Source organism: Hypomesus transpacificus, chromosome 5 (assembly GCF_021917145.1).
Source record: "Hypomesus transpacificus isolate Combined female chromosome 5, fHypTra1, whole genome shotgun sequence".
NCBI classification, from domain to species: domain Eukaryota; kingdom Metazoa; phylum Chordata; class Actinopteri; order Osmeriformes; family Osmeridae; genus Hypomesus; species Hypomesus transpacificus.
The window spans coordinates 1,882,140-1,896,294 of NC_061064.1; the positions used below are offsets into that span (position 1 = coordinate 1,882,140).

Genomic DNA, 14,155 nt, shown 5'->3' on the forward strand with positions numbered 1-14,155 from the left:
ACTCAGCTGCCAATTTTTTGATATTATGGGCACTACTTCCTCCCCAGTTGTCAGGTATTCACAATTACACTAATTTTCTGGAGGCTGAAAGCCATGCTTTTAGCTTTATTGCCTCTCATTAGAACACATAAGTACAAGATGTCCAGACATGACTAGCTAATTGCTTTGGAGCATATTCATTATTCACTTATGCATTCAAATGAGTGCTTCTCCAGGGCACAATGAGATCCTCTTTGACAGGACTACAATGCCATAAAAGAGATCTGGAAGAAAGCAGACTTAGAGGCAGAAGAAAAAGCAGAGTGACGTTTGATCAATTCAAAGGCTATAGCTACGTAGCGATAGCTTAAATTTTACTGTACTTTAAGTCGATTTTTCTGTACTTTAAGTCGATTAATTAATAACTATCTATTTGTTATTTGTAAACTTTTTTTGTAAACAAATTATTTTTGTATTTGTTTTTTACCTTTGGATACATTAGTTTAAAAATAATTCAACACAAAGGGTACTCATATAAAACTTTTTGTACACAACTTTCCTTTTATTCTGATTGGATAATTTTCAAGCCAACCAAGCCTTGTGTAGACTGTTTTTAGGTAGCTAAAAATATATTTATAAAATTATACAATTCTCTGATCAGGGAGGGCCCCTCTATGCCCAAGGACACCTGGGCACGTGCCCAGATTGCCCATATGGTAGATCCGGCCTTGGATGTGTGTACTTTTGCCATCTCTGTCGAGACCATTTGATAGAAACTCACCCTCCAAACCCTCAACGATTAAGTAATACAGAAGCCTGGCCTTACCTGTGTGACGCGCTACACGAGGTGTTGCCATTCACGTGCTTCTTGACGACAAGGTTGGGGAGACCTCGGAGACAAGACTCGTCTCCCCCCCCCCCCCCCCCTCCCCCCGTGTAGTCAGTGGCAGGTAAGGAAGGATTTAAACCTCACTGCAGAACCGCCTGTCTGTGGCAAACATTTGCTGACTGTCCTTGGACCAGACACAACACTTGCATCACTCCAATCTTTTGAAATTCAACGAGATGTCAAGAAAGGAGCGGTGAAAATCTAATGTGACAGGGGATGGAGAGGGTCAGAAAAAAAAGGCTTCCAAATTTGATGAAGGCAGTTTTCTTTTCTTAGTGAGAGAACCACGAGGTTCAGAGCACAGGGATTCAATCTTGAGGTGAATTTTCAGTCCGTACACTCATCTAACGCTAGTTCTTAATAGCTGACAAATACCTACGATAAGGAAGTAGATGATTCACTTGAGAACAAGGAATAGTATTTTGCATCTTAAGCATTTTCAAGGCTTTTTGTAACCTAGTTGAGCTGACAAAAAAAAGCAACCGCACATTCTGTAACCTTGCCAGAACCTTATAAGACTACATACCAAATACTTTTACTCTCTGGCATTGGAATAAAATCACATCGTTTTTGTTGTGGGTTTTGTACATTCCTACATTGCTTTGGATCGTAGGCCTACAATATCATGAACATATCCGGTTTTACCGCCCTAACCTTCTTTTGAATTAATCACACATGGTGTAAAGCCTCATCATGCAACCAGCAGGTTAGAGATCCAGATAAAGGCAGAGGTCAAATTCCAAGGACACTAACAATAACGTGCTAATAGAAGCTTGCTGTGCAGTCACTGGGATCGTTGCATAACTGGAACAATGTGTTGCCAACTGTCAACTTGTACGTTAAAGAGATGTTTCACGTTTTGACTTTCTGTGTTGGTGAAGGCTGTCCTGTAGCTCATACCCAGTAAGACCTCCACGCTTGTTAAATAACTGAGACTCTTCTTGTCATAAACTTTAATTTCAATCACAGGCTTCAATGATTTAGAAAATGTTCCCCCTCGCTTACCTTTTGCAATAGAGCAAGCTATCATTTGTGCCTTAACAAGGTAGGGAGTAATGATCTCTGCTAGAATTTACTCCCATTTTAACCCCTATATCTCCTATCAGTAAAACCCATGCATTCTGTTACTTTACCCAGCCTTGTTCTTGTGGTTCAGGCAGTAAGGACACACAGCCAAAAAGGCAAATACAGCTATCATGGGCAGACAAACATAATCAAAGTGCTGTTGGGTTTCAAGTCAGACTTTGCCTTGAAGGTTCAGTCATTGTAGTATAATCTGCTTTTACTGTGATCAAGTGTGCAGCATATGATAGATAATCTCTGATCCAGTCCCCTGATCTGTTCCACTGTGAGATTAATGCAGCGGCAGTTGGAGTGTGCGTCAGGATTACCTGTCTTTGCTCAGACTCAGATCAAAGCATCCGGGGAAGCTCTGTCTCTTGGCTGTGACTTCAACAAAGTTGAGAGAGACAGGGAGAGAGAGAGAAAGACAGGGAGAGAGAGACAGGGAGAGAGGGAAAGGGAGGGAGAGAGACAGGGAGAGAGAGAGACAGGGAGAGAGAGACAGGGAGAGAGAGAGACAGGGAGGGAGAGAGAGACAGGGAGAGAGACAGGGAGAGAAAGAGACAGGGAGAAAGTCAGTTTGTCAAACAAAAGGTTCATCTCATACTGTCACAACAGTACACAGAAGCAGTTTCTTTCCAACACAGAACCAGCCTACTGAAAATGTGATTACCCATCAAAACTGTTTTTAAAAATCACCAACAGAGGCTATGGTATTTTTCATGCTTACAGTAAGTGACTGCTGTGTGAAAGATAGGATTAATTTCCCCTCAGGTGTATCCCTGCAAACTTACAATAAGACAAGATCAAAAAAGAAATAAAAACAGACAGAAAAAATGAAACAATACACTTTTATGCATGACCTTTACACAGTATTTTCTTTAAATAACAATAAACAATTTAAGTATCTTTAAGGGTTTTATAGATACAGTAGACATACCTTTAGTCTGAAAACCCTTCTCTTTACCCTGCTTTTTGTAGACCTATTAAATATTCCTTGATAATGCTCAATGATGCAGCGAGCCTGTATGTATTTAAACCTGCTGTATTGATTAATCACGTTGCCTTGACGCACAAGAGTGTGGCCTCCCAGAGTTTATAAGACTCAGTCCTTGGTCCCCCCTGGCAGGACCCTAGCGCAAACAGATTGCAATTCAAATTAGCCATGATAAGGTAGCAGCCTTGAATACTAACTGGAAAAAGCATCCAGTTCTCTAACCGGGTTGTTTCCCTTGCCGGTCTGGATCTGTCTGCATCCATCATTGTTCATGCTGCATATTGTCTACTTTAAATGTATGACTGGGACGAAAATGCCTGGGTTGGGTTTGCCAAGAGTGAGAGTATACTGTAGCCTACACACGTTTTCAGTCATTTATGTTAACATCAACTGCAGTTATGGGAATCTGTTATTTAGCTGAATATGTTGTGGGATACTGATAGGCTAACCAGTGATCTAGAATTTTACACTGACTGTCTTTTTAAACAGTGAACATATGGAATATACATGTGGCTATCTAATTAAATGAAGTGGCTAAAACACATTATATTTAACATGGAGTTAAGTTTCTGGGTACCGTTTATCAACGTGGCACCAGTTAATGCACCTTTCGCCTCGTCATAGATGGGTTGTTGGAGTGGTGATTATTGGCACGCCACACCCCCTCCCAAGCTGAAGCATATGGTATATTCCACTAACGCTGAATATGAGATTGTAGACTTGACACATTCTGAAGACTAGGAGTTGAATCATAACCCCTTGATAATAGGAAACCACTCTGAATATACACCGGTTCTTCTCCACAAACCAACTGCATTTCTTTGCGACGTCCACAAAGCTTCCAATCTAGCAGACGAGTTTAGCTCAACCGAGTCAGCATCATTGCGTTGTTTGCCAAGGATACACCGGGATAAAGCCGAACGGGAGTCTTCTTATTTCAACAAATTGAAGCTATTGGACTAAATCTCCGGTATGATCACATCTTGCAAAGGTAAGCACATGATGTTTTCAAATCGTTCATTGCAGATTTATTGCTCAGTTCAGCATGTCTACTTAATAATACGCTGCTAATTCAAATTGTACCCCAGTTTAACGGTTGTGCTGAACAGTAAGATGCTGCATTTTATGTTGTGCTGTTTCTATTGTAAAATGTGCTGGAGTATTATCCTTGTACGGGCCCATGATGATTTGATAGTTGCCCATACAGTGAAGAAAATATTCTGACGAACCGGCCATAAACTTCATCCATCCGAAGCCTTAGCAGTGCAAAAATATTGCATTGGAAGTGTTATTAGTTAGTTCGCTCAACATTCCCGACAAACTTCCCTATAGCAGCCGATTTGATTATTACACTCAGCCATGTTAGTCTTAAAAACAACGAATGTGTGCCAATTAGCAAATAGTACAATTCTACAATTACATTACTGAATCCCACATGAAGTGGGAGTGTGTTTCTGGGTCCTTCCAAGCACCTGTCAAACATGTAACCATGTAAACATGTAAACATGTAAGATCGTATCCGTGTACGGGATGCCCGGGAACAGTTGAGACCAATAACACGTGTTAGGAATTTAATTTTATAGGCCTACATTCAGCTCGTGCACAGCTGTAAGTGAAAGATGATGCCTTGTTGATGCATCACACTGAAACATGAAGACAGGTCAGGGCATCACCCATTTAACGGAATTTCAAAAAGTAGGCTATATTAGCTTATTTCCCAAAATTACCTGACATTCATGTATGCAAATATCAAAACGGTGTTGAATTAAGATGGCAGGTAATTGGCTCTGAAATTATATACTATCGTTTGCCACAAGCTTGCATTCATCAAAAGCAACCATCCGTGTTGCCTCCGTTTTACATGCGTTCAGTTGAAGTTTCATCAACAACTGAATCTTGGGTAGTCTGAATCCTCTTGTACCCTCTTGTTCCTGTCTGGATTCTGATCAGACCAATGGGTTGTTAAATCGTGGAAGAGATCATGCAAACCAGAGAGAATGTATGCAGAATTCAGTTGCCATCTAGAAATTAACACAAACTAAGCCATATGCTTGTGTGGAAACGCTGTCTTTTGATTTCATATAACCTGATTTTTATAGCAATCTATTTAATCTATGTAAGCTTTATTCCATAATGCTTATCAAATCCCATTGGTGAAGCCTGTTTTTGTAAACAGTTTCTCATTGCTGCACATACTGTTTGTGTTACGTAGTATTATTCATTCTGATAGTTGACTCCATGTTTGCTTCGACCAGTTCCTTTTATACACACTTCCATCTCATCTTGATGCAGGAACAGTTTCTATCAATACAAGTTCTGGGAACGAAAAGAATGAGGTCTAAACAACAATATCCCAAGATGATGGAGTATGATGCAGGAGTTTCTAGTAGACAATATTGTTGAGTAGGGCTCAGTGTGTAAACGGTATACTGAAGCTCTCGATTAGCTGTAAACTGACTGTGCTCTGTTAAAATGGGCTTATAATTGTTTGTATAGGTCATGTATTCTAGACTATGGTGAAGATTGATTCCTAACATGCATCCAGATTGTTCTATTCAACATTGATGGCTTTCCCAATCACAATTAAGCTTCATATTTCTTGATACAAAACTGTGTACTAGGTATATCCCATTGTTGGTTGCTGTGTTAATCAGTATATCTTAATGGGATGTGTTAGTGATGGTTTGAAAAACATTTCACCTTGTGATTGGTAACAAGTCACATGCTTAGCAGTGTTCATACTGTCACATAAGTAATACTACTGTATGTGTCTAACATGGTTAGCAGACAGATTTCTACAATAAAGTACTGTAGTATTTCAGACCCCTACTTTCTATGAAAGATACAACACAGATATTAATAAATGTAGTCTTTGCTTGGGAATGTTCAGTATTAATTTTATCCTCTGGATAAGAGCGTCTGCTAAATGACTAAATGTAATCCTTGACCACCAATATTGTGATGAAAATGAGAATGGCTATTATACTGATTGAATTTGAGTCCCACTTGATTCAACTCACTCATCCAGAAGTAAATGTATTGTACAAAATTTAGCACCAAACATTGTGGGTGAGCAATTAAAGTGTGTAGTTGACACAAACACTACAAATCAGTTTTTCACAGGCAGTTATTTACTACATTCATGTCTTCAGCCCATGCTCTTTTGTGACATACTGAAACTTTTTCCCCCCACAAATTATGGCTTTGGCATACCTTGCAGTCAAATTGATTGTAGTCTTTACAACAAAAGCAATCATTTTCCATGACCCTCCTATCCTCCTGACTGCCTTTCGTCTCCCCAGAGGCCTGTTTCCTGTTCTTGCAGTCTGCTACCATATATATCTTTCCATATAAATCCCCCTTTTCTATGCATCTTCACCCTAATGATTACAGCGAAACTGCTATATTATTTTAGCACATGAGGTAATGGTGAAGTGGAATAATTCATATATGTTTTTAATGTTTTGCCCAGGGATTAATCATATTTAAATATTTAATGCTATGTGTGACCATCATTCTGTTTGGGAAGCACCTTTACCTTTTAGCAATCCAATCGTTATCAGTCATTTCTTAGAATGCAGAAATATAAGATCTTTAATATTAGTAAAAGGCAGCAGTTTATGAACTAAAAATAAATTGGTCTGACAGTCCAGACTCTACTTGTTATTAAATGAACACAGAGTAAATATTACAGAAGGCCAATACTTCACTAACTGGCATAAATTAACATTTCATAGTAGCAGCACATCTTGTTTTTGCTTGTCAGTCTCATTAGTCTTATACGTGTTTATACACGTTTTCCCAAATTCGTTTGGACTGATGTGTGATTTAGTGTGTTCAGTAGTACATGGAACACACTTTCCATGTCCAGCATGGTTGATTGGTTTGAGAGACGGGTTCAGGGAGCGGACAAGCCGGGTGGACGTGGGCGCAGCCAGCAGCGATGTGAAGAGGCACCTGACAGACGCACTGGTAGGATGGTGAATAATGTGTTGCATCTGAGGACTTGTCCATGCAGGAAGGTGGAGCCAAAGTTGAATGTCAAAGCGCATCGTGTTGAGGGATGACAATAGCGTGAGCGTCATGCAGACGTTTGACATTGGTAGATTCTGATTGACACCTTCTTTGCGGAAGCGCAGTACAATAAGGACCCTTGGAAGTGAAAGCTGTTGCTCATACAATAAATTGTTCCCCCGAGCCTGTCAGAAGTGAATGTGTCTGCGGGGAATGCCCTGTGGATTTCTCAGTTTGATACATGGCTTTGGATATAAATCAGAAGCTGTTATGGGAGTGGTCTATCCATCCTTAGGATAATCAGCTTTCTCATAAAACGTTCCTCTCTTTCTCCCTTTTTTTGACAACCCCCCCCCGTTGATATTTGCTGCAAACTGCATTTGTGGCAAAGCAAGCAAGCTGCAAAGCAAACAGCTTACAAACTGTCGTGAGAACTCATCGCTTGTGTTTGTCAATTACCAGGGAGCCTTTCTATTTCTCCCATTGAAATGCTTCTTCAATGGTTTCTAGTTATTGTAAGTAAAGCCATTCTAATGAGATCAAATATGACTCACTGCTAGAGGTAATGGAGTAACTGTATTGAGCACAGTTGGGTTTAACTGTACTGGAGATTTGAAACGAGTCACAGATGAGGTGCATGTAGATAGCTGCTTTAACCACATTTGGTTGTTGATTTGTCTTTAGTGGAACATACAGTAGCAGGGAGCAATAGAAATGCTACTATTATTGTATTTGTTGTATATACATTTTTTTTTTTTTTCTCTCAGACAGCCTTTATTCAAGCCAGTGCAACTCATGCAAGTATAGTTCTTAATACATTCATCATCCATTAATTGTCTTAAATACAGTGTACTATTTTAGTCCACCACAGAAAATTGGATCCCCTGAAAATCTTAAACCATCCATTGTGAAGGGCAGACTGGTTGACAAACTAAATGGCTTCTCTTAAACAGAGAAATCAATGCTTCTAGCACTTCATTTGATAGCCTTGTGTAGCTAACAGTGCATTAGCCATTGTCACAACCCGCAGCAGACACCGAATGTTTACAATCCAGAGGTGTCAAAGCACAGGAGAAGTCAGACTGGAAGCACGTGCCTGTCAGGTCGTAACCTAGAATATTCTGCAAAGCTGCGAAAGATGAACCTGCCATTTATAGATTACTTTTCAAGAGATGATGCTCGTGCTAAAAAAAGGGTTATTGCATTAGGACGAGTCACCTTTAATCTGAATGTAAGGCTGGAGAGAGAGGCGTCTCTCTGCTCCAGCTTGCCTCCTGCATCCCCTGGCTTGCTTCGTTAGTCCTGGTGGGGGAGTGGGAGGAGAGAGGGGTTTCTTCACAGACCACAGGCCTGCCTGTGAAGGTCTGCTGGCCCTGTGACAGGGTGAAAGATGATGATAGAATACCAGACCCCAGAGCAGGAGAGCTCAGGAGGAGGCTGCAGTCAAGTGTACCGGGCTTCAGCCTCCAAAACAATAGTGTGTAAGAGTGTGTGAGAGTGTGTGTGAGTGTGAGTGTGTGAGAGTGTGTGAGAGTGTGTGAGAGTGTGTGAGAGGTTGTGAGTGTGTGTGAGTGTGTGTGAGAGTGTGTGAGTGTGTGTGAGAGTGTGTCTGAAAATATACTGTAGTATATCTCACATTACCACTGGACTCAGGGCTGTTGCTGATTGGTTTGCTAAGGATGCTAGCATAATCTGAAAGATGGTAATTGTTACAAAGTACATTGCATGCAATATGTAATGTGTCATATAGGCTAATCACCTACTGTGTATCCAGGCTTTTCTCTAGATTGTAATCTTAAATGAAATGAATGGATTAAAAAGAATGACAAAAAGATGACAGTGAAAACCCTTTGGTTTTGCAATCTGTTGGATGATTCCAGCTCTACTGCAAGCCTGTTAGGACTAACATATGATGTAGGGTTAGGGTTAGAGGGATCTACATTAGAACTGTAATCTGATGTATTTGATATCCTCAAAAATAAAAAGTAAATCCAGATTACATCTTCACATGGATGGGTTTCTCAGGGAATGGACCGTGTCATTTCCAGATCTCTGACTTGTTTTATAGAATCATCCTCCTCCTAGTTCCAGTCCTGTTAGAAGCCTCCATCTTTGCCTTGTCATCGTACCTGGCATTCAATTTAAGCCATATTGTTTAGAATGGTGTGGTCTTTTTGTGGTCCAATTGAATCTTGCTGAGGACCATAAATATCATTTTCATACCTTTGTGGCTTTGTGGATAAGGATGCTGTAACTGTTCTGTGCACATCCTGCTCAAGCTGGACCGATGAACAGGATGGATGTGTTGAGGCTTGAAGGGATGTGTCTTGCAGTAATGAGATGTGGTATGCAGCAACTGGAGGTGCCTCGAGTTCAGACACCAATTAATTATTTAAATTGCTCTGATTTAGTTTCTTTGGGCCAACGTTAGAACACTGTCACTTTAACAATGCCTAGTTTTTTATGTGTCAAATTTAGCATTTGTTTTTACCATATTTGGTTCAACCAAGCAGATATAATACTGTGAAGTATGGGGCTTTGTAAAATGCAAGTGTCTTCACTTTAAACAAAGGAAATACAACTGGAAATTCCCTGACTACAAAGGCATTTTTATCAACACATGTGACAGTACAGTATGTTAAAATTGCAAATATATTCATAAGATATTATTGAGGTTTATCAATTATTCATGAGGATCTATCTTCTATTGCCCATTTAATGTCTCACAAATTTGCCAAATTTTGAATAAGCGTACAGTATATTAATGATTTATGACCATGTTTCTTTCATGTTGTTGAAAAAGTATATATCAGACATTTAAATTAGTAGTGGGGATCTTTGCTCGGGAGACAATTTAATTTAATGCAGCAACCTTGGATTAAGCATTCCGGAACTGGGTCAACTAATTTAACTAATTCTTTATGGGAACATAATAATTGGTATGCGTGTTTCAGGTTCGGCTGCGGTAAAAACATGTCTACTGTGATGAAGTAGTTGAATATGCTGAATCCGGTGAACACCCACAAATCTATTTCTGAGATGTTTCCTAATCATATAATCCTAACAAATGGTTTTGTTTGGCTGTATCCCTGATAGCCCCAGGTGCTGGGAATCCAAGGACTCTTTCAGGGGACAGTGAAGCCCCTTATCACAGAGCTGCGGGATTATCTAGTGCTCAGCAAGTACAGATCCTCAACAGGAGGGCACATCCTGAGCAGAAAAAGTATAGTCTTGTTGCAAGTGTACTTTACTGTAATGTCCACTACAAACCGATACTTATCTTGGTGTTGCAGTGAGTTGTTTTTCTCAGCTCTATTTTGTGGGCTGAATCTATAGAATCTATAGAATCTATCTCTGGTCTCTATCGATGCTTTAAGTATAACTGAGAAATTAATTGAAACAAAGGGTTGAGTAGGTTACCCCTTAAATGCATTACAATCTCTAATGTGTCACCGATTACAGATTACTTGCATTCAATTGTGATCAGTAATGTAATCCAAAGGATAATTTTTTTGAGAATTTATAGCGGTTTTGATTCATTTTTTGGAACTGGTGATTCTGTATTTTTTTACCCTCCATTGTGGGATATTTTTGTCCTTAAACATCTCATGAAGTCATCAAGATAGCCACTTTGATAAGACTGTGATCTCTGAAGTAGAAATCCATTAATCCTAATTCTTCAAATGTAACTTTAAACCGATTACCGTTGTATTTTCATAAAATCTTTAAATAACATGGTTAAGTATGTATTGTATTCCATTACGCAACCCCACGCTGTACATGCAATATGATTTCATGTGGGAGCCTATTCAGCTCTACCACTATAAGTCGCCCCTACTGTTGTTTGTGTGGCAGCTATACTCCCTCACTGCCCCCCATTGGGCCACTGATAACACTCATTATGAATTACTGTATGGCTTGAGCATAATTTCCCTTTAAATGATGCAGAGGACGGCAGCCTATTCCCGCATTTTAATGTCATGTTTCTTAGATATGTCATGATGTTATACAGGCAGTTATCACAGATACAGGAGCAGAGGGAAGTAATGATGTTTGTAGGATATAGCTCTTCATCTGCTGTCTACAGCTTAGGTCTTGCTGCATCCCTAAATGGATCCCTATGCTAACCCAGTATTGACATGCATGTCTATCAACGCTACTTCTGCTTCCATCCAACACTTGATGTCAGACTCAAGTTAGTGGACACTGATTGGAGGCGGGACACGAGTGTCTGAAGGACGAGAATAATTATCCGTGTCTGAGATGAAGTCAGTGATGTGTGATGAGTGGTTGGCCTTCACTCAGATCTCCTCCAACAGAACTGACGATACTCCTTAATTGGTGTATCAGCTCTTAATTGTTCAAAGACCTTTCGTCTAACACAACCCACACTGTTAGAGTGTATCCTGTAGAACACCATGGCACCGAGTTATTACTGACTCTTATTAGTGTGCTATCAGCAAGGCACATCATATTATATCACAAACCACATCGTTTTAAAAAAAATAGTCGAATAGACAACACAATTGTCATCATTTTGAAGAACCTGTCATATTGTTCGTGCCTATGGTAGGACCTCCCTAAAACCGACCTGGGAGAATCTTTTGATGTGCACTGTTCAGGGAAGAAGAAAGGGCTATAATTATGGTAATGATTCAATGGCCTGTAGGTACTTTACCTTGTGTCCAACATCATTGGGTAAGAACTTTGATCATCCAGACTAACAAGGGACGGAATCCCTCTTCAGCGCCAGCAGCCATAGAGGAGCCCTTGTTTATTTGTAGAGATCTTTGCTGTCATTCTTTTGGCTGTGTGAAACATTTGAACAGTGATGCTTTGTGGCATTGCCACCACTGTTTAAAGATGGTGTCCAAAATGGCATACTGCTGTACAGGATATTTGACAGTTGAGAGCATAAAGAGTCTTGAATTGAACGGTTTTGTCTTGTGCACGTGTTGAGAAATCTGATGTGTATATATATTAAACTCCGTCTGAAACAGGTAATCCCTTCAAAGGAAAAATTGGAGCACAGCATTATTAAGTGTATTGCAATAATTGCATCATTCAGCATTAGTGTCTACTCAACTTAACTGCTACTTAATGCAGGTTGTAACATGTAAGCCATCATTATAATACTGTAAGGCTGTTTCTGAATTCATGGCTCTTTGCTTACGAACAAAAAGTTCAGGCAACCGTTTAATGTAACCAAAGCAGTTTTAGAATAAATGTTTTATAAACTTTGCAATTTATGAGTGAGTTCTCTAAATAATGGGGAAAAATGACAATAAAAAAAATCTAAACAGAATGGCTTTAAACCTTATAATTCAAAAGTGAGCATACCTCAGGCCATCTATTAAAAACCTTTCAAATGTTCAAAGAATCGTTTTTCATTTCAGTGAAGGGCAGGCTTTCAGGTTTCAAATCAAAGAGGAACATCAAGACTCCAAACAGACCAGGCACGAAGCAAGCCTTAACACCCTGTCCTAGAAAACCATAGAGGGACTTCCAGGCAAGGGATGGATGGATGGATTGCAGCTGAAAAAGAGAGAGAGGTTAGAGTGGAACTCCGGAATCACAAGATTGCTGGTTGGGATGAGCCAGACAAATTCTGTCAATGATACGGCATCTTCAGAATGAATGTAGGCTAGCGTCCTGGTAATGAATGTAATGCAATTACTGTAATGTCTGTTCTAACGATTTTGCCATAGAACTATTCAAGTATTTATGAGAACACTGACTTGCAGCTGTTTACTTCATCTCTTTGATTGGGAAATGCAAAATGATGTCCGGAAATAAACACTGTTCACCAACAGAGGGTTTTAAGTGTACCTTAAAGAGTGGTTGACCCTAAAACTCACCCACAAATTAACTGGAAATGCAATATATCAATGTAAGGAACTATTACTGATAGAAACTCAATGAAACCTTGAAAATATTGAGAGGAAGCAAATATATCATGAAATGTAGACGGTATTCATTCAAATATCATCCATGTACTGCCAGCACTGCTAACATTGGGTCATGTCAGTGGCATCATCTAAATTATGACATTTTAACTGTAATTTAGACTGTCAACTGTTTAGGGGTGTATGTTTCATGCAGGCAAGCAGGTATTTAAACACAGACAGAAGCAGTTGCCATTTCCTGTGCTCATTCCCAGAGGCAGTTATTTGCTCCTTGGCCTCAGTCTTATAATATAATCCTTTCATATGAGATGTTTTCCCTTTTGCATGAAATCACCTAAAGATTCCACTGTTTAATGCCAGTTTTTCAGGAGGGGAAAATACAGACATTTGTTTTAGGGAATAATGTAAAATCGCCAAAAGCTACAAAGTATTCTTAGTTGACCTATGCTCTCTTTGTGGTTTACTGGCACACTGTGTGTGTGTGTCACTGCCAGGGGAAAGTATCTGCCAACATGTATTTCCTGTAGCGTGATCCTTTTATTGGACGTTTAAAAATGCCTTGAGCTTGAGCAGCTACTGTACAGTTCTTCCTCCTCAGGTAGCTGTTAGAACACATCTATCAACAGGAGACCAGAGGTCCAGGGCTAGCACTTTCCCTGCAAGGCACTGAATATCAGAGTGCCAAACCTGAATCTTTGCTATTGTGAGCTATAGTACTCGTATTGTCGACTTGACCCGAACAACAAGGCTAGTGCCGGCATCAAATCTTGGCTTTCAAGTGGGATTTCAGTTGAAGAAGAGCCAAATCACTGTTGGATTTTCAAGCATGTTCTTGGTTTGCCCAAAGGAATATATTTGACATTCTTGCTGCATGCATAAGTAGTAAAAATAATTGTGGGCTTTATACAGCACTTGTTATTGTGCATTTATGGCATTGGGAAGTTAATGGTATTGTACAGTATAACTATCTTCGGTATTCGCCCTAGTCTTACCTTCAACTCATCGGTTAAGCTCTTTGTATTTGTCAGTTGGAAGGTCTATGCACACACAAAGCCAAGTGAAATGAATTTTAGTTTCAGAACCAAACAAGTTAGTGCTCTCGAGCAGTGTCTCTTCAGTGCCTCTCTTGTATGTGCGTGAGCAGCTAGTCTTACCAAGGCCCACGCTATTACAGTAAGTGTATTCAGTTGTCATATGACTCCACTAAAGGTACAGGATATGACATTTCATAAATATCTATGAATAATTTAAACGGTTCACATTTTAGTGGGATTACTGCCAGTAACACGGATACTCCAAGGAGAGGCC

The 14,155-nt window shown here is 39.8% G+C and overlaps 1 protein-coding gene across 1 annotated transcript in view; it reads left to right on the top strand.

Moving 5' to 3' along the window:
- The first annotated feature begins 3,657 nt into the window (after positions 1-3,657).
- The window catches only part of tenm1 (teneurin transmembrane protein 1), a 105,256-nt gene continuing 94,758 nt past the window's right edge, over positions 3,658-14,155 (top strand). The window contains exon 1 of the mRNA XM_047020726.1: positions 3,658-3,918. The gene's annotated coding sequence lies outside the window, so the exon portion shown is untranslated. The remainder of the gene's footprint in view (positions 3,919-14,155) is intronic.